This window comes from Ambystoma mexicanum, chromosome 12, assembly GCF_040938575.1.
Source record: "Ambystoma mexicanum isolate Mex_15411 chromosome 12, UKY_AmexF1_1, whole genome shotgun sequence".
NCBI classification, from domain to species: domain Eukaryota; kingdom Metazoa; phylum Chordata; class Amphibia; order Caudata; family Ambystomatidae; genus Ambystoma; species Ambystoma mexicanum.
Genome location: NC_090936.1, coordinates 416,633,472 through 416,651,780, shown reverse-complemented (window position 1 = coordinate 416,651,780; position 18,309 = coordinate 416,633,472).

Here is an 18,309-nt window from a genome sequence, read left to right as displayed (position 1 = left end):
TGGAGGAGAAAACTAGAGTGCTTTGGAGTTGGATGTATGGGAAGTGATAAGGTAACTGGGAGTAGAAGAGGAAGAATTAGAAGAGAATTGAGAAGGTAGTTTGGGTGCAAGAAGGCAGTGAAGAACCTTGGAGAAAAATTAAAGAGAATGCAGGGGTTGGAGAGAGAGACTCATCAGAGGTTGGAAAGAGAGATTCCAGAGGTTGGGGAAAGGTGCACACCAGAGGTTGTGGTGAGAGATGTCCAAGAGGTCGGGGAGAATGAGAGAGACATTGCACAGGTAGGAGATAGCATGAGAGGGATATCCCATGCGTTGGAGGAATAGCACAACGGTTGGAGAGAAACTGAGGGATCTCAGAAGTTAGTGAAAGGAAGGCCCAAGGGGTGGGGGCAAGGGAGAGTCCAGAATTAGGGAAGAGTAGAATTCTGGAGGCTGGCACTGGAACCAAAGGTGGAGATCTCCAGGAGGAAGAGAAAGCACTGGAAGGAAAAGTGGGGAAGAATCCTGTACGAAGAAGTACCATACCCATTACTAGAGGGAGCTTGCAAAACCAAAGAAAGAGAAAAAAACAGAATTACCATATCCCAGGAAGGGGGAAATGAGCAAGAATAATGAGCAAGAATAATAGAGACCCCGAGGTGAACGGCACCCCCTGATGTCAAAGAAAGAAGGCCAGGGGAGAAACCCAGACCGGCAGAGAGGGAAGGTACCAATATATGCTCTACATCAAGTGGACCAGTGAGTGCACGAGAAGTATGAGCACATCATTTAGCAGCGGGGAGTTGTTTGAGTTAAGCATGAGGAAGCATATATTTAAGAGAGTAAAGAGGGAATCTTCCCAATCTCTGGGAGATTCAGCTCCAAGTGGAGACATAGATTCTGAGGTTCCAGAACAGTGGTCGAAGTGAGCCGCAGGAAGCGGTGCTCCTCAACTTTTTTAAATTAAGTTTTACTGTTCATATACTTTTATTTTGTTTTGGAATGGTTTAGTTTTAAAATAAAAGTATAGCAAAAAGTTGAAACTTGCACTTTCAGTGCACTACACTGAACGCTCCTTTAAACAGCAGGTACATGCGTTTGGGAGTTTGAATTGTGTGTGGAAGGGGGAGTGGCGATGGGGGTTTGTGGGGAGCAGGGGCAGGCCAGCAGGGAACATAGTTCCACTACTTCTTTCGTACACTTCAACTACTGCTCCCGAAGAGCTATTTAGAGGGACTTCCTCACTGGCAAATATCCTGAACAAACTGATGATGCGACAACCCATGGCCTCAAACAGTTTACAACCGCTGCTACCCAGCAAACAAAATCTCCAACACCATCTATAGCACTGTTGCAGAAATTTACAAAAGGAAAAGACCGAGAGTCGTTCTTCTGCAACTTCAAGCAGATTAGTAACACTGCCAAATGGGACAAAGAGAGCTGGCCCAAATACAGTTACCAAAGAGTTGAACAAAGGAAGCCAGTAGGACCCAGGGCAGTGGCCAAAACATACCGTGACCCATACTCCAGGTAGACGAGACCCACATGGCCTGACTTTTATCCCAAGAACAAGATCCATGCCATCCACAAGACCCAACCCCCATCCAAACCTTTTGACTGATTAGCAAGAGCCAAAGAGCAGACCTCTCCGAGAACAAGTTGACACTCGTTAATCTGTTCCTGTACACCAGGTGGAGGAAAAAGGGTAGTGATGGATAACCCAGAGGTCAATGAAGATCTTGAAGTCTCAGAGGTAAGAGATGTTGGCCCAGGTATAACCAGGATGAAAATACTATCCTCATGATGGAAGGTTAACCGGTCCAAGCCCTGCAAGATTCTGGAAGTAGGCAGATAGCAGCAAGGGATGACTTGGGTCTATCAAGAAAGATTACTCCTGGGGAACTTGGTACCTGTGATCTTTGTCTACGGGGACCAGAAAGATTAGACCAAAGCCTGCCCCCATTTCCAGACAAAAGATGAGCACTTTGACGCTGAGACAGTGGTAATTGCCAGGCTCCTCTAAAAGTTAATTGTCGGGACAGATCTTCCACAATTCAATCAATGCATCAACAACAGAAAGGATGGCACGAAGGAGTACCATTGAAGCAATGGCAAAGAAGTAGCACTGCTGTACAGGGAGAACAGGAATGGCATAGGAAATACCTTGAAACATTGTGGCGACAGTCTCAGGGCTTCAAAAATCCTGAATTAATCTCTCAGAGGGAGCCATGGAAAAGGAATTAAGATATGCGAGGAAGCACTCTGCCTTTGTGCCAGGAGGTGGGGATGGGGTGACAAAGATCCTGGGAGATGCCACCTGGTGCATGACCACCACAACTACATCTATCTTCTCATGCCCTGCCCTGGTCATCCCCTCCCCCAACCCACTGCCACCAATCCCTTTCCTTCTACAATCCCCACCTCAACCCGTCCAAACCCCACCAAATATCTTGCATCCATCAACGCCAGGTCAGTCTCTAAAATCAAATTTAACATCTTTGCCCTTTTCTCAGACAAAAAGCCAGGCGTCCTTTTCATCTCGGAGATCTGGTTTGCTGACGATTACGAACCCATTGCACACAAAGCCTTCTCATCTGGCCACAACCTGATTGTTCGGAACAGATGAAGAAGAGGTGATGGACTTGAAATCTTACACAAACACAAAAGTCCTCTTCTTATCAAGGACACCTTGGCTAGCACCACAGACTATGAATCCCTTCTTGTAAAACTCAACTTTCACCCTCCACCTCACACAGCTTCCTACTCATTTACAGACCCCCTTGCTACAACAAAAACTTTGCAGACACATTCTGCAACGCTCCGATACCTACCTTCAATCTACATCCAGCACTCCCCCATCCTAGGTGATTTCAACATCTGGTTTGACTGCCCTTCAAACTCTATGACCCGATGTCTCACAGAAAACCTAGAAGCCTTCAACCTCTCAACGCAGCTCTACATCCACCCACACTGGAGGCCACATACTCGATGCAGTCTTTAGCACCACAAACATCATATCCACACTGCTTCCATGCCCCTAACATGGACTAATCACTCAGCAATTCTCTGTACCACTCCCAACCAAGGCCAGCGCCAAAAGCCATGCCCAGTCACCACCAACCTCCACACCTCTCACCCAACTCTGGAACAAAGTCATTATCACCCAGACCTAGCCAACTCCCTCCTCAAACCAATCCCAGCACTCTCCATCCAGGAAGGCCCCTGCCCCATCACACTCTTCGGCCTCTGGCTCTGCAACGCCCTCGCACACCTCACCACAACAAAACGTCTCTCTCAGAGATCAGGCCCCACACCCAGATAGTACACCGCCAACCACAAATCGCTAAAAAACCTTAAGCATGGTCTGGAAAGGACCTGTAGAACCAGCTCAACTTCCCAAAACAAAACCACCCTAGTAAGACTAACAAGGGACTACAGAATGGAAATCATAAAAACCAAGAAAGCATTCTATGGTAACAGAATCTTTAACTCTTGCAACCCAAGCAAGGAACTGCATAGAAACAATTTTGAATACAAGTCTCCAGGCTGCTCTACCCACTCCACCCAACTCCCAATCCCTATGCGATGCCTTATCAGAATACTTTCACAACATCGCTATCGACAGACACTCTGCCATCATCTCTAAATTAACAAACAATGGCCCGCCCATTCCCCGTCCAAACCTCCTACTGCGCAAACCTTTGCCTCTTTCTCTCCAACCTACACCAGGAGTTCCTCTTGCTCCTCGCACGAAGCTGCCCTTCAGTATCCCCTGAATAATGCTGCCCGCCCACCCTCCTCAAAAACATCCTAGCCTCAACCTGTGTAGGCAGTATTTTTTTTTGTATATCTTTTCATTGTTTTATAAACAGAAAACCATACAAACATTCACTTCCCTTCAGTTGTTTGTCCCGTCAACCGACAGCAATAAATCACTGGTGTAGTTAAATTAAATCAAATTACATCGCACATACCCTTATTGTGACATCTCAAGTTACCCTTTATCAACTCCCCTCTTCCCACTTGCCCCAGATTTCAATGCCTTTTGTTGGACTACCCTGTGCCGTGTATACTCGATGTTCCACAGCCACACACGTCTACATCAGCAGTCCATTGGGCCAATACCGGGCACTTTGGCGAGCCCCAGCGTTGAGCTATATTACGTTTTATCAGTCTAACTGCTGTGGATACGAACAATTTTTCCCATCGGTTGGTAGTGTGTTCATCAGGAATACCCAGCAACAGCAATTTAGGGTCCATTGGTACCACTCTCCCCAGAATAGCAGTCAGTTTATTGCAACATTGTTGCCAGAAACTTCGAATTCGTGAGCATTCCCACAAGATATGTATGAAAGTGCCCTCCTTCTCCTGGCATCGTAGACAGTTCGATCGGCAGTCCGGTTCCACGGTACAGAGCAAGCCTGGAGTAATACACTCTATGCAGAATCTTAAATTGTATCAGGCGGAGCATAGAGGCAATTGCTTTCTCTCGTGGGTACATTAAGGCCAATATACAATCTTCCGGGTCAATAGTGCCCACATCTGCTTCCCATTTCAGTTTAAGATTGTCCAGTTACGGAGTAGCAAATGCCAATATAGCTTTGTATAGAGTGGAGGTGACTTTAGTTGGCATGTGTTCTACCGAGAGGTTGCGTTCAAGAGGAGTGCATTGTATTTGCGAGTGAGAGTGGGTGTCCAAACAATGCATGGGTAATTTGCATGTAGTGAATATCTGGGAGTCCAAACTTCCACTGCAGTGTTTCAAATGGAGCGATATTACCCTCGATGAGAATATCCCCAACCACTGTGATCCGGGCCTCAACCCATCTCGGCCATACGAGCAGTTTGTTCATTTCAGCAAGGTTACTGTTATTCCATAGGGGGTGCATCTGGGTTACTCAATGTGTTTATGTGCCTTCCTCCATAGTATAGCGCTGTGTGCTGCCATCGTCTGTGGGGAAGTTTAGTTAGGGGCTGGTGAAGCCTTGCATGTGGTGACATATTCTGCCGCCCCAACCTTTCAGCGCTAATGTGTGGTAGCTCTTGGTTACCATGAAGCGTATCGTTGATTACTGTCATTTGGCTGACCCAGTAATATGACTGGAGGTATGGCAATCCTATGCCCCCTTCCCATATCGACCTTTGTAATGGGCTGAAGGTGATGCGTGGGTGTCCTCCGCCCCATAATAGTTTCCTGAGAAGACCGTCTATCCGGTGAAATTCTGAGTCGGGGATCCAAAGCGGGGCATTTTGCAAAATATAAAATATATAAGTGTGGTAACGCCAACATCTTAAAGAGGGCAACTCTACCTAGCAGTGTCAGGGGGAGAATCATCCAATGTCGGACGTCATTGGAGAGCAGGTCAGTAAGGGAATAGTTTCTTACCTGTAACTCCATTTCTCCAGCATTGGTATCTTTCATGGATTCACATGCTTTGAATATTCCCCGTCGTCAGGCTGGGAATCCCCGGTACATTATATAGACCCTTTCCCGTAGGAAAACTTTTTCGACGCTTATGCGTCCTATCCACCTCGTTTTGTATCATGCGTGCCCGTGCCGTCAGGACGTCATGATATAAATACAGGCCCCGCCCCCGCGCTCCCTCAGATTTCGGCCCCCAAAGTAGTGGGGGAACCGGTTTGCATGATCAGGGGAGGCAGGTGGGCGCATGTGAATCCATGAAAGATACCAATGCTGGAGAAATGGAGTTACAGGTAAGAAACTATTCCCTTCTCCAGCATTGGATCTTTCATGGATTCACATGCTTTGAATAGATTACATAGCAGTACTACCCCCAAGAGGAGGTGTGCATGCAAACCCCTATACATTCTTCGCAAAAGGCCGTTCCCTAAGATTATGTATACATCAGTAATAGTTTACATAGGGAAAAAACGGACCACATACAGTCATAAATTCCACAGGATGCCACCCCGCAGCCGGGGCTTACCTTACTGGAATAGGTGTCGAAGCACCGCCTGTCCCATCCGGGTGTCTTCGGCATGTTGCTGCGACAGGCAGTAATGGCGGGTAAAGGTGTGTGTAGTCGCCCAGGTAGCCGCCATGCAGATGTCCCCTAGAGGGACTCCGGCCCACAGTGCCGTCGACGATGCCGCTGCTCTAGTTGAATGAGCTCTTGGCCGTCGTAGAAGAGGCTTCCCTGCCTTGGAATGGCAGTACGAGATGGTAGATGACACCCATCTTGAAAGTCCTTGCTTTGAAATGGCTTTTCCTCTAGCACCCAACCCATAGGCCACAAACAGCTGTCTCGTTTCTCTGAACGGTTGCGTACGATGAAGATAAAACTTGAGAGCCCTTTTTACATCCAATGTGTGTAGCATGCGCTCCGCTCCCGAGCATGGCTCCGGAAAAAACGTAGGCAACACGATAGAAGAGTGTTTATGAAACACCGAAGGAGCTTTTGGTATGAACTGTGGGTTAGTGGCTAGGACTACCTTGGTCTTGAAAAATCGTAAGTATGGTGGGTCCACCATTAGAGCCTGAACTTCTGAGATACGTCGGGCTGAAGTGATGGCCACCAGGAAGGCCAATTTCCACGACAGAAACTTCAGAGACGATGATGACATTGGCTCAAACGGAGGTTTCATAAGAGACGTTAAGATCAGATTGAGGCTCCACTCCGGTGGAAATTTCTTCTCTGGAGGGAAACTCCGAAAGAGGCCTTTAAGGAAGTGCTTAATCAGGCGGTCGCTGAACAATGGTGCCGAGTGCCGTCGACGAGTAAACCTGGAAATGGCTGCTAGGTGTACTTTTATTGACGACACCGACAGGCCCATTTGAGCTAATAACAGCAAGTATGGAAGGAGCTGTTCCGGCCTAATCGATTGCGGGGCCAAACCTGGTTGATCCTCACACCATTGACAGAACCTTTTCCATTTGTACGCGTATGAGGCGTTTGTGGAAGGTGCTCTTGCCGCTTGCAGGATACGTCGACAGTCCTCCGGAATCGTTAGCCGACCAAATTCGGCGAAGTCAGGAGCCAGGCCGTCAACTTGAGGCTGTCCGGGTCGTGATGCCAAACGACACCCTCCTGTCGAGACAGAAGGTCGGGGGTCTTCTGGAATCTCATCGGTTCCGCCGCCGCTAAGTGTAGTAGGTCTGAAAACCACACTTGTCTGGCCCAGTATGGGGCCACCAGAATTACCCGACATGGGTACCTGAGGATCCATTGCAACGTCCTCCTGACAAGGGGAAAAGGAGGAAATGCGTACAGGAATTTGTTCGTCCATGGGAATGAGAACGCATCCCCCAGTGAGCCCTGCTGAGGCCATCTGCTTGCGTACTGATGGCATTTCTTGTTGTTCTTCGTTGCAAACAGGTCTATGGAAGGGTGTCCCCATTCCTTGAATACTTGTTGAAGTTGTTGGTCGTTCAGCACCCATTCGTGAACTTCGTTCATTTCTCTGCTGAGGGCATCGGCTTCCACGTTTTTCACTCCTGGTAGGTGAAATGCTAAGATTTGTATGTTGTGTTGAAGGGCCCAATGCCAGATTTTCTGTGCCTCTGTCGATAGGGACCTGGAACGTGTCCCTCCTTGTTTCCTCAAGTAGAACATCGTAGTGGTGTTGTCCGTCATGACACGCACCACCGAGTCCCTCAGTTGCGGAAGAAAAGACTTCAGAGCCCATCGCACTGCTCTCAGTTCTAGCAGGTTGATATGCAGGGAGGACTCCTGCAAAGACCACTGGCCTTGTACCTGTAACATATCCAGATGAGCTCCCCATCCGCTCAGCGATGCATCCGTCACCACCGTCTTTTGGAACTCTGGTTCCAGTAGAGGCATCCCTCTCGTTAGGTGAGTAGACACTTTCCACCAGCCGAGTGCTTGAACTAGTTGTTCGTCGACGACCAGTCTGTCGGACCAGCGACCTCTGCTCTGTGCCCAACGGTCCGCTAGAAATTCCTGGCAAGGCCTCATAAACAGACGGCAGTTGTTTATTAACGGAATGCAGGACGACATGGTCCCTAGCAGGGACATGTACTTGCGCACAGAGACTCTGGTACCGCCGCTCCATTCCGACGCCTTGTTTTGAAGTTTCTGAATTCTTTCGCTGGATGGTTTCACCAGGCTTGTGTGCGTATGAAACTCCGCTCCTAGAAAGACCAAGGTCCTCGAAGGCTCTACTGAGGACTTGTTGAAGTTTATTGCGAAGCCCAGTTCCTGTAAGATGGACATTGTGGCTCGTAGACTGTCTCGTGTTTGTTCCTTGGATGACCCTCTGATTAGCCAGTCGTCTAGATATGGATAGACATGATGACCATCCTTCCTTAAATGGGCCGCTATAGGGGCCAAGCACTTGGTGAACGTCCTGGGGGAGGACTTGAGCCCGAACGGGAGGACCTTGAACTGAAAATGCTTTCTCCCGACGACGAATCTTAAATATCTCCTGTGTCGTGGGCGTATTGGGATGTGAAAATAAGCATCCTGAAGGTCTAGTGAAGAGAGATAGTCCATGGGTTGCACCGATCTGATAACCTCTTGGAGTTTTAGCATTTTGAATTTTTGGCTCTTTAGCCACTTGTTGAGTACCCTCAGGTCGAGAATGGGCCTCCATTTGCCGTTTGGCTTTTTGACAACAAAGAACCTGGAATAAACTCCTTGGCCTTCCTGTGCCACAGGAACTCTCTCTACCGCCCCTTTTCGCAACATAAGCTCCGCCTCTTGTCGTAGGATTTGGAGGTGGGGCTGTGTCGAGAATAAAGGAGGAAGACGCGGAGGCTTGTCTTTGAATTGCAGCGCATGACCCATGCGAATCGTGTCTAGGACCCATCGATCTTTGGTGATGCATTTCCATCGGTCGAAGTGATGAGAGACTCGACCCCCCAGGACGTTCCGAAGGCCGTCATTGGTTGCTGGTTTGCTTGTTCTTCGTTGACGACGGACCTGAGCCTCGCCGCCTGGAGGCTTGATAGTCCCTGCTTCCACGTGCCGACTGGGACGCTCGTCTGAACCCTTGTGAAGAGTACGAGGGCCTGTTAAATCCACGGTCCCTCGAGGCTCCAAAGCGGGAGTTTCCAGAAGCACCTCTGAAAGGGCGAAAAGAGCGAAAATTTCTACCCGTTTGAAGGGCGCCGAGGGACCTAGCAGTATCCGTGTCTTCTTTCATCCCTTTCAGCGCTTCATCAACCTTTTCGCCAAACAGGTGCTCCCCTTCGCATGGCATGTCCAGGACTTTGTACTGTACTTCAGGACGGAAAGTAGTACATTTGAGCCACGCTTGTCGACGAAGCACTACTCCATGGTTGATTTGTTTGAAACCAGACTCTGCTAGGTCCACTGCGATATTAATAGCGTGGTTCGAGGCCTCCTCGCCGTCCCGCACCAGTAACATAGCTGCTTTTCGGTGTTCGTCTGGCAGGTGTTCTAGGATAGGGGCTAATTTGTGCCACATTTCCCTATCATATCGTGACACGATCGCTAAGGAATTGGCTGCTCTTACTGTCGTCGCTCCGACCGAGAGCACCTTCTTTCCAAATGCGTCCTGCCTCCTAGCCTCGCTTTCCGGTGGCGTTGAACATTTTTGCTGGACCCTGGCCTTCCTAGCTGCTGCCGCCGACACCACCGAGTCAGACAAAGGCTGTGATGTTAGACATTTTGGAGTGGACTCCGGAGCTTTAAACTTTTTCTCGATCCGTCCCTTTATGGCTGGTTCCGAGAACGGATGGCGCATCGTTTTGAGACCTTCTTGCCACACGTGGTCAAGGATTGGGATGGCAAATACCGATTTTCTCCTTTGACCCATATGGTCAAAAAGGAAACAGTCTTTCCTCTGCTCCTCAGGAATCAAGCCGAATTCGGAACACGCTTTCCCCATCATTGCATGGAAGGCTCCCACATCATCAGGGGGAGATGGCTGTGTCTGGCTCCTCGTAGACTCCAATTCTACATCCGAATTCCATGTCGGGTCCCTCGACGGTGACAGGGAGATGTCTGACCCAGAGTCATCATGTATAGAGTCGGACTCCGACAACTCACCCTCCTCCTGAGCTCGAGGACGATCTTTTACCGCCTGGGGAGCCGATGGGTGATTCGTCGACGAGCGAGCCGTACAAGTTTGCTCGTCGACGGAAGGTACAGACAGAAGTGACGATGACGTCCCAGGTTGAGGGAACTGGGTATCCAGCCGCTGTAGTAGCTTCTGAAGAGTATTAAGCACATCCAGAGACAAAACTGTCTGGGGGTTCAGCAACGTGGATGATATAGGTACCATACCCCCGCTCGCACTCGTCGCCGTCGTCGTCGACGTGGAAGGCCGTAAGCCTAAATCCAATGGCTGCAGAACCATGTCACCTTCCCCTTCCGCCGAGCAGGCCGTGTCTGGCTGCAGTAAGACCTCAGGGGGGATCGGGTCATAGACCTCAGGCAGCCAAGCCATAGACTGAGTTTCCGTCGACGAAGGAATCCCAACCGCTGCTGCTTGAACGGTAATAGGCATCGTCAATGACACCGAGGTCGACGAGGAAGTCGTCGTCGTCGAGCCTTTAGACTTCGTTGTCGATTTTGATGCCGACTTCCCGGCTGAAGCTTCTCGACTCACGGAAGACCTGGGACGGTCCCCTGAGGAGGATTTAGACAGCGCCAGCCTCTCCGTCTTAGATGATGAGGAGGAGGAGGGCTTTTTATGAGATGAGGAGGATCCAGCATGTTTCCCCTTATGCTTGTCCTCAGGGCGAATTTCTGCTGGCCGCACCTTCTTCGATGGAGGCTCCGACTTGCTCCTGGAGGCCGTGGAGCCAACTTCCGAAGCCGGGTAGGCACCCGCTCCGTCATTAAGCCAGTCGACCAGCCTTCTTTTACGGTCCTTAAGGGTTTTTTGGGAGAAACCCTGGCATATCTCACATGTATCCGCCGTGTGGTGCGGGTGGAGACAGTAGATACAGTCCATGTGGCCGTCTCCTTCATAAACCTTTTTGAGGCCACAGGTTGCACATGGGCGAAATAACGCCTTTCCAGACATAATTCTCCAGATTTGAACTTCGCTTACGCGAAACAGACAAAAAAACAATCTAGTTATCACTAGTAGTAACACGAAGATCCCACTGCTTTGAAAGACGGTTGAAATCTGAGGGAGCGCGGGGGCGGGGCCTGTATTTATATCATGACGTCCTGACGGCACGGGCACGCATGATACAAAACGAGGTGGATAGGACGCATAAGCGTCGAAAAAGTTTTCCTACGGGAAAGGGTCTATATAATGTACCGGGGATTCCCAGCCTGACGACGGGGAATATTCAAAGCATGTGAATCCATGAAAGATCCAATGCTGGAGAATCGCGTGTAAATTGCGGGTTGTTTAGTCTGAGAGGTCTCCCGAGATCTGAATACCCAGGTAGCGGAAACTTTTGCGTTCCACCCGCGTGACCACTGGGCTATTGTAGGCCGGGTCCCCTAAATATATCAAAAGATCCTCAGCGTATAGGGAAAGCCTATCATCCCCAACCTCCGGTGAACGGAATCCCATCCATGTATTAACCTGGCAAAGCCACAGGGCAGAGGCTCTATAACAAGCGCGAACAGTAGTGGGGACAGGGGACACCCCAGTCTTGTTCACCTGCCTGGAGGAAAGGACCTGGAGGGCCAACCGCTGACCCTGACCTCTGCTTGCAGGGCTTCATAAAGTAGTTTCACCCATCCCAGAAAGGTCTCACCAAACCCCATTAGACACAGTTTCCCAAAGGCTCTCCCATACCACAGAGTCCAACGCCTTTTCGAAGTAAATGGCTAAACAGGGCGAGGGATGCATCAAGAAATCGGGCCCGCTCCAAGAGCAGGTGGAGGCGTCGTATATTCATGCGTGTCAATTTGTTTGGCATAAAGCTGAATTGGTCTGGGTGGATTAATGAGGAAATGCCTGCCTGTAGTCTGATGGCAAGAGTTTTTGCAAGAACCTTGGCCTCCCCATTAAATCAATGAAATTGGTGTCTATGAACTGCATAGTACCGGAGGTTTCCCCGGTTTGTGGATGACCACAATACTGGCCATGCGCAGATCTGGGGGGGATGACGTGCCCTGTTCTCTACAGTGATGAAACATCTTATGGAGGGGGTTTGTCATTTTCTCCCCACCCAGTTTCTTCCAGGCCTCCACCGGTAGGCCATTGGGACCCAGTGTTTTCCCTGAGTGGAGCTGGGCAATGGCTGCTGCTATCTCTGTTTCAGTAATATCCGCATCCAGCTGTTTGCGCTGCAGTTCAGACAGTTGCGGGATTACAATATCATTTATTATGGAGAGATCTACCGTGCCAGTTGAGCCTTGGTAGAGCGTAGCGTAATAATTAGCAAATGCTTCCTTTATGTCCAAGTCTTGCTGAACCCGCTCATTCTGCATGTTAACATGTCGATGTCCCTCATCCTTTTTCTCCAGCCAGGACAGCATATTACACGCTTTACCACCCTGTTCATATATGCGTGCGCTTCCCAGTGAGCATGTTTAGCATTACCTAGTGCAATGTTTCGAAGGCATTCCCTGGCCGTCAGGAGGGATTGGTGTGTATCGGGACTATTACTTATTATGTATTTGGCCTCCCACTCATTTGCCTCTCTTTCGGCCCCTCCACTTTCCGTAATTGTTCTTTCTTCTTGGCGGATGTCCAGGAGATCATTTCTCCTCGAAGTACCGTTTTGTAGGCTTCCCAGACCACTGCGGGGCTCTCGAACGTAGTGGAGTTTCTCTCTAAATATTCAGTGTTGTTCTCGTGAATGTGGTCTACAAACCCGGGAAAACCAAGATAATAGCTGTTTAGTCTCCACCCTCTGCAGGGAGGTGGGGGGTCTAATCGTGTCTATCTCTATCACCACGGGTGAATGATCAGAGATGCCTCGGGGCAATAGCGTTGCAGTGGTTACCTTATATGCATCTGGAGTTGGGAGAAAAAAGTTATCTAGCCTGGATAAAGAGGTGTGGGCCCAGAGTGAAACGATCAGCTGTGGTCCCGTGGGTGAAGTTCTCTCCCTGCGTCACATAATACCAGACGTAAATGTCGCCAGTCAGGTGTGGATATCGGGGATCCGTCCTCGTATGCGAGTGCAGTCGAGTGTGGTGTCCATCACATGTTAAAATCACCCCCAAGGATCCATAGATCAGGTCAGGATTTAGAGACAATAGCCACAATATCTTCCATGAGCTCTCCCGCAAGTGCTGGCGGGGCATATATGGCCAACATGCCAATGGTTTCCCCCCACAATGTGCCTTGTATCACCACAAATCTACCCCTGGGGTCATGTTCCACCAAGGCTAGCGTAAATGGTAGGCGTTTATGCATTAGGATCAGGACCCCACGGGAACCCATAGTGTGTCCAGAATGTATTGCAGTACTGTAGTTTGTCCTACGAAAAAGGGTGCATGTTGTGCCAGCTAAGTGTGTCTCAGTAAGGAGGACACTGTCAGGGGAGTGTCTATTAGGAGATTGGGCGACCAAACGTTGTTCAATCCCGGATCCGAAACAGTCGGCTATCAACTTTAAAACAAAATCATTCAATTTACGTAGCCAGTTATAATAAACCGATAAGTTTGGTGGTGTAGGTAACACGCATCTGGGCGTGGTTGACACTGAAGCCCCCTATTTCAGTGGTTAGGAGTTTATCACTCCTCAAGCGCACATCAGATTAATAGGGTCATCATCTCGTTCTTTGCAGTTCTGTTCACTAATTGTTGACCATGAGTGGCGGCGGGTCAGGATCTTGTTCATGTGGTGGTTGGTCTGAACTGGTGGGGCCTGGGGTCTGTTATTTTTGATTGACTTTTCTGGTCTCCAGTCCCCTTCACTGTGCTGCTCCACCCATCTGCACGCATCCTTGGGATCCGTGAAGTGCACTGTTGGGCCTTTATGGTATATCTTGAGTTGCGCTGGGAACAAGAGACCATATTTGACATTCAAGGATTGCAGACGTTTCTTGAGCTGGTCAAAGGATTGCCTGGTGCATTGTACTTCTCTGGTATAATCCGGAAAGAAGGCAGTCCGGAGCAGCGCATCACGGTCCCTGTAATTCAATAATTTTGCAATGACTGTGCATGGTAGTGCGCCTGGAATTGGTCGTCCGGTCGCCATGCAGTGAGCCCGTTCAACAGAAGAAATTGGAGAATATTTGGGCGCAAACATGTTTTTCAGCCATTGTTCCAAGAATAATTCCATGTTCGGCCCCTCCGATTTCTCAGGCAGGCCTAGGATGCGGACATTGTTGCGCCAAGATCTACCTTCCCCTTCATCCACCCTTTCTTCCATCGTTTTAGGCATGCCATTACTCTGGACATTTGTTGTTCCATACTGCAGAGCCCATCCTCCATCCCAGATATACGGTTTTCTGCTTCCCCAGTGGCAGACGTTAGTTTTTGCAGGTCGTGTCAGAGAAGGGATACATCCGCACTGATACCATCCATCTTTTTTTCCATAGAAGAACGTGAATTAGCGATGGCGTTCATAACGTCTTCCAGGGAGATAGTATCTTCCACTTCTGCCGTGCTATCTGAGTGCCCTTGTCCGACGGGGTCAATCGCTGCAGGTGTAGCGTATTGGTCCATTTTGCTTTGGGTGGACATCTTTCTAAGCTTATCTTTGACCTTAATGAGGTGTGACCAGAAGTGGGCCGTCACCCAGTACCTTGCCGGCCAGGTCAAGACGTAAGTAGTTGTGGTGGTTGTCCTGTCTTGGCTGTAGGTGAAGTGTGGAGAGCGGAAGCGTCACCCTTATGCACAAACGTCGATTGGTATCGTTCCAAAGTTCCAACTGTTCTGAGATCCCAGCATGTTTCAATAGGGCACCCAATGCTCTCAGCAGGGGGAGGGCATCTCCGACTGAGTGCCTCAGATGTCACCTCAGTGACAGACTCATTCTGTCTAGATTTGTATGTGCCATCTTCCGCATGCACCGTAGGGTAAGCTGCTGTCTGTGTAGGGCTTGTATATCTCTTGGTTAACGCATGCTCGGGTGGATGGCTGGAGGTCTCGTCTTCGGGCTGCTCCAATTTCCCCGTCACTCGTGGCGCCCCTCTTGTGACCGGTCACCAGCAGTCACTCTGTCCGTTGAGGTAGAGCCCCAAAGCAGTTGACCCACTCAAAGGCTTATTATTTCTTATTCGGGTGGTGCTCTCCCCATCGGTTCTCCTTTGCTTGCCCCCACTGCTTCAGTTTCTTCCTTCTGATGGAAGGCTACTCCGTACTCCCGGGACTCCAACGCTATATAGCCACCCGGATATTGTAGGGTGTATTTTCCCCTTGCTCTGTGTTTTGTGTTCCTGTGGCAGATGATTTAATTCCCAACGTCAGTGTTGCATTGCCAAGTTTTGTCTCGCCACCCCCCCTCACAGCTTAAGACCCCATGCAGGGATCAGCATCGTTCTTCTGGGTTAGGCCAGGTCTGTTGTCGGGTGGCGAGAGCACAGGCTGTTGAGGAAAAGATACAGCTACTTCTGTGTCTGTGAGTGGGTGTTTCTTTGGTTGCTGTCCGTGCAATTTTCCTATGGTAGTACAGAGGTAGGGCAATCTAGGGTTGGGAGGGTGTTTGTCTCCCAATGTTTAGTAACAGAGTGACATCACCAGATTAGGCATCAGCCGACGTGGATTTGGTATGATGGAAGTTAGCCGTCTCTGTAGATTAGGAGCGTTACATCGTCTTGTATCGTTCTGGGTTTGCGGTCTGCTGTGCCTCTCTGGGTGGCTTTATTTCAACATGCCAGTGTTGGTCGGGTGATTTCCTCGCAGTCACTGATGGTGGGGTATTATTTTTATAATGTTAATGTTAAAGGATATTAGCACTGCGCACTATCACCACCGGAGTGGTCCCCTGGTGCTCTGGTAGCTCTGAAAAAAGGGAGGGGGTTGGGGGGGGGGTTAGTGGAATGAGCAGGAGAAGTGCAAGAGAGCAGTGATGTACTGTTGGCGGCCTTAGCCGGAATTCCGTTGGCTGGGCTTGAGGTGTTACACTGTCGGAAGACGCTGTGTGCTGTTGTGCGGGTCCATGTGTGCTTTGTTTTGTTTTTGCAGTGTGGTGAAGTTTGTGCGGATTATGTTGTATGTTTGTGGTTGTGTTTGGTTAGAATTTGAGAGGTGTACGCAAAGGGTGAAGATGTTAGTGGTTTGGTTAATTGGCATTGCTGTCTTGAAGTGAGGCACGAAATTTCCCTATTTCTAATTAGGTGGGGTGTGTGGGTGCTCCATGTCTGCGTCCAGATCAGGGCTGTACGACACACACGGTCCCTTTCCCATATGGCATCCGTTCATATGCCTAACCTTGACCAAGTTGGGTACCGGCGTCCTACGTGGCCCCTGTTTGTATGCGGTGCTGGCAGGCGTTTGTGCGTCCCTTGCGGTCTAGCCCAGAGAGCATTCCCAATCTACTCTAGCAGGACGATGGCATCGGTAAGCCCAGGTTTACTGCCTCCATGTGCTGGGGCTGCTCAGCATTCATCCTCTTATCCGGTTGCTCATTCATGTTACTGCTCCTACCCCCTTTGGAATGTGGCAATGCTAACTCTTGCAATTGTGTCCAGGTGCGGCGTCTGCCTTCATTCACAACTCTCTTCAGTCCATACCCCTGCCAATATCCACAGCTTAGTGTGGCCAGTGCTAACGTTCACTTTACTTTTATACAGGTATGAACTTTAGTAGCATTTATCGAGTGGGTGAAGGTTGTTTGCTGGGAGTTGGCTAGGGATGCTGGATTCTGTCCTCATGGGTGTCGCTTGTGTCCTATTAGACTTAGTGTCATCTCTCTTGTTGTAGTAAGAGTTTCTTTATTCAGTTCTGGAAGTTGTCATTGTCGTCCTAGATTTGTCAACCTTTTGACTGTTTTTCTCATTTGGTGGTTTGGATTTTCAGTATGAATATGTGACATTGAAGAGTCAGGTTTTTAGTAATTTTCTGAATTGTAGGTGGTCTTTGGTGTTTCTTATTTCTTCCGGGATGTCATTCCAGGTTTTTGCGGCTAAGTGGGAGGAGGAGCCTCCAAGTCATTTCTTCCAAACGGATTTCGTTGCTTGATCTGAGGAGTCTTGTTGGCTTGTAGATTGTTAATTACTTTTGCAGGAATTCAGCTCCTTGTCTGACGATTGCCCTGTGTGTTATGCACATTGTTTTGAAAGTGATGCAATGTTTGACTGGGAGCTAGTGCAGTGTTCTTAGGGCTGGAGTGATGTGGTCTCTTCTGGATAATTTGAGGAGGAGTCTGGCATCTGCATCTTGGATCTGTTGTAGTTTCTTCAGGAGGTATTCTCGTATCCCGAGATAGAGGCTGTTGCATAGTCGATTCTTGACATGATGAGGGCGACGATTGGGAGTGTCTTGTGTGTGAAGGAGAGGAAAGATAAGATTCTTCTTGCCGTGTGAAGGAGGAGGAAGCATTTCTTGATTATTGCATTTATTTGTGGTTCTAAGGTTAGGGTGTTGTCCATCAGAACTCCCAGATTTGTTACTACCTTAGATGAAATTGGTGCGGTTCCCATTTCCGTTGGAATATAGGTGTTCTCTTGAATTTTTGGATTTGGATACAATCATGATTTCTGTCTTTGCTGGGTTGATTTTCTAGTTGTTGGCATTGTTCTAATTAAGGTCTTCTTTTAGACACTCGATTAGGGTTGAGTGATCGGCTTGAATGTCTTCAATTTTGTAGATGATTTGAGTGTCATCTGTGTAGTTGTAGCATGTAATTTAGTATTTTTTGAAGATTCTGATTAGTGCAGTTTGGTAGATGTTGAAGTACAGTGGTGATAGTGAGGACCCTTGTGGTACTCGACAGTCGTTGACTCGTGGTGTGGATTTGAAGGGGTTTAACCAAACGGTTTCTGTTCTGTCAGCTAGGAAAGATTTAATCCAGAGTAGTGCTGTGTCTGTTATGCCTATGTCTTCTAGTCTTTTGGTTAGGATCTCATGGCTAACTGTGTCAAAGGCTGCGGAGAGATCGAGCAGAATCAGGGCTGAGATTGTGTTGGAGTCCGTGTTTGTTTTTAGGTCATCGCAGATGGATAGTAGTGCTGTTTCTGTTCCTCTTGCGGGTCTGAAGCCGACTTGTGCTTGGTCCAACAGGTGGTGTTTTTCTACGTGTTCTTGGGTTAATTTGTATACGTAGGTTTCCAGGAGTTCTGCTGAGTAGGGAATGTTTGAGATAGTCCTGTAGTTGGGGAGGTCTTCTACGTCGCCACTAGCGTTTTTTAAGAGTGGTTTCATATATGTTGATTTGAATGATTTTAGTACGGTTCCTGTTGCTATATCGGGAACCTTCCCAGAAGCCTTGAAAACCTACTACATCCAACCCCTCCTCAAAAAACCTACGCTCGACCCACTGCTCCCCCAGAACTATCGGCCCATTTCCAACATCCGC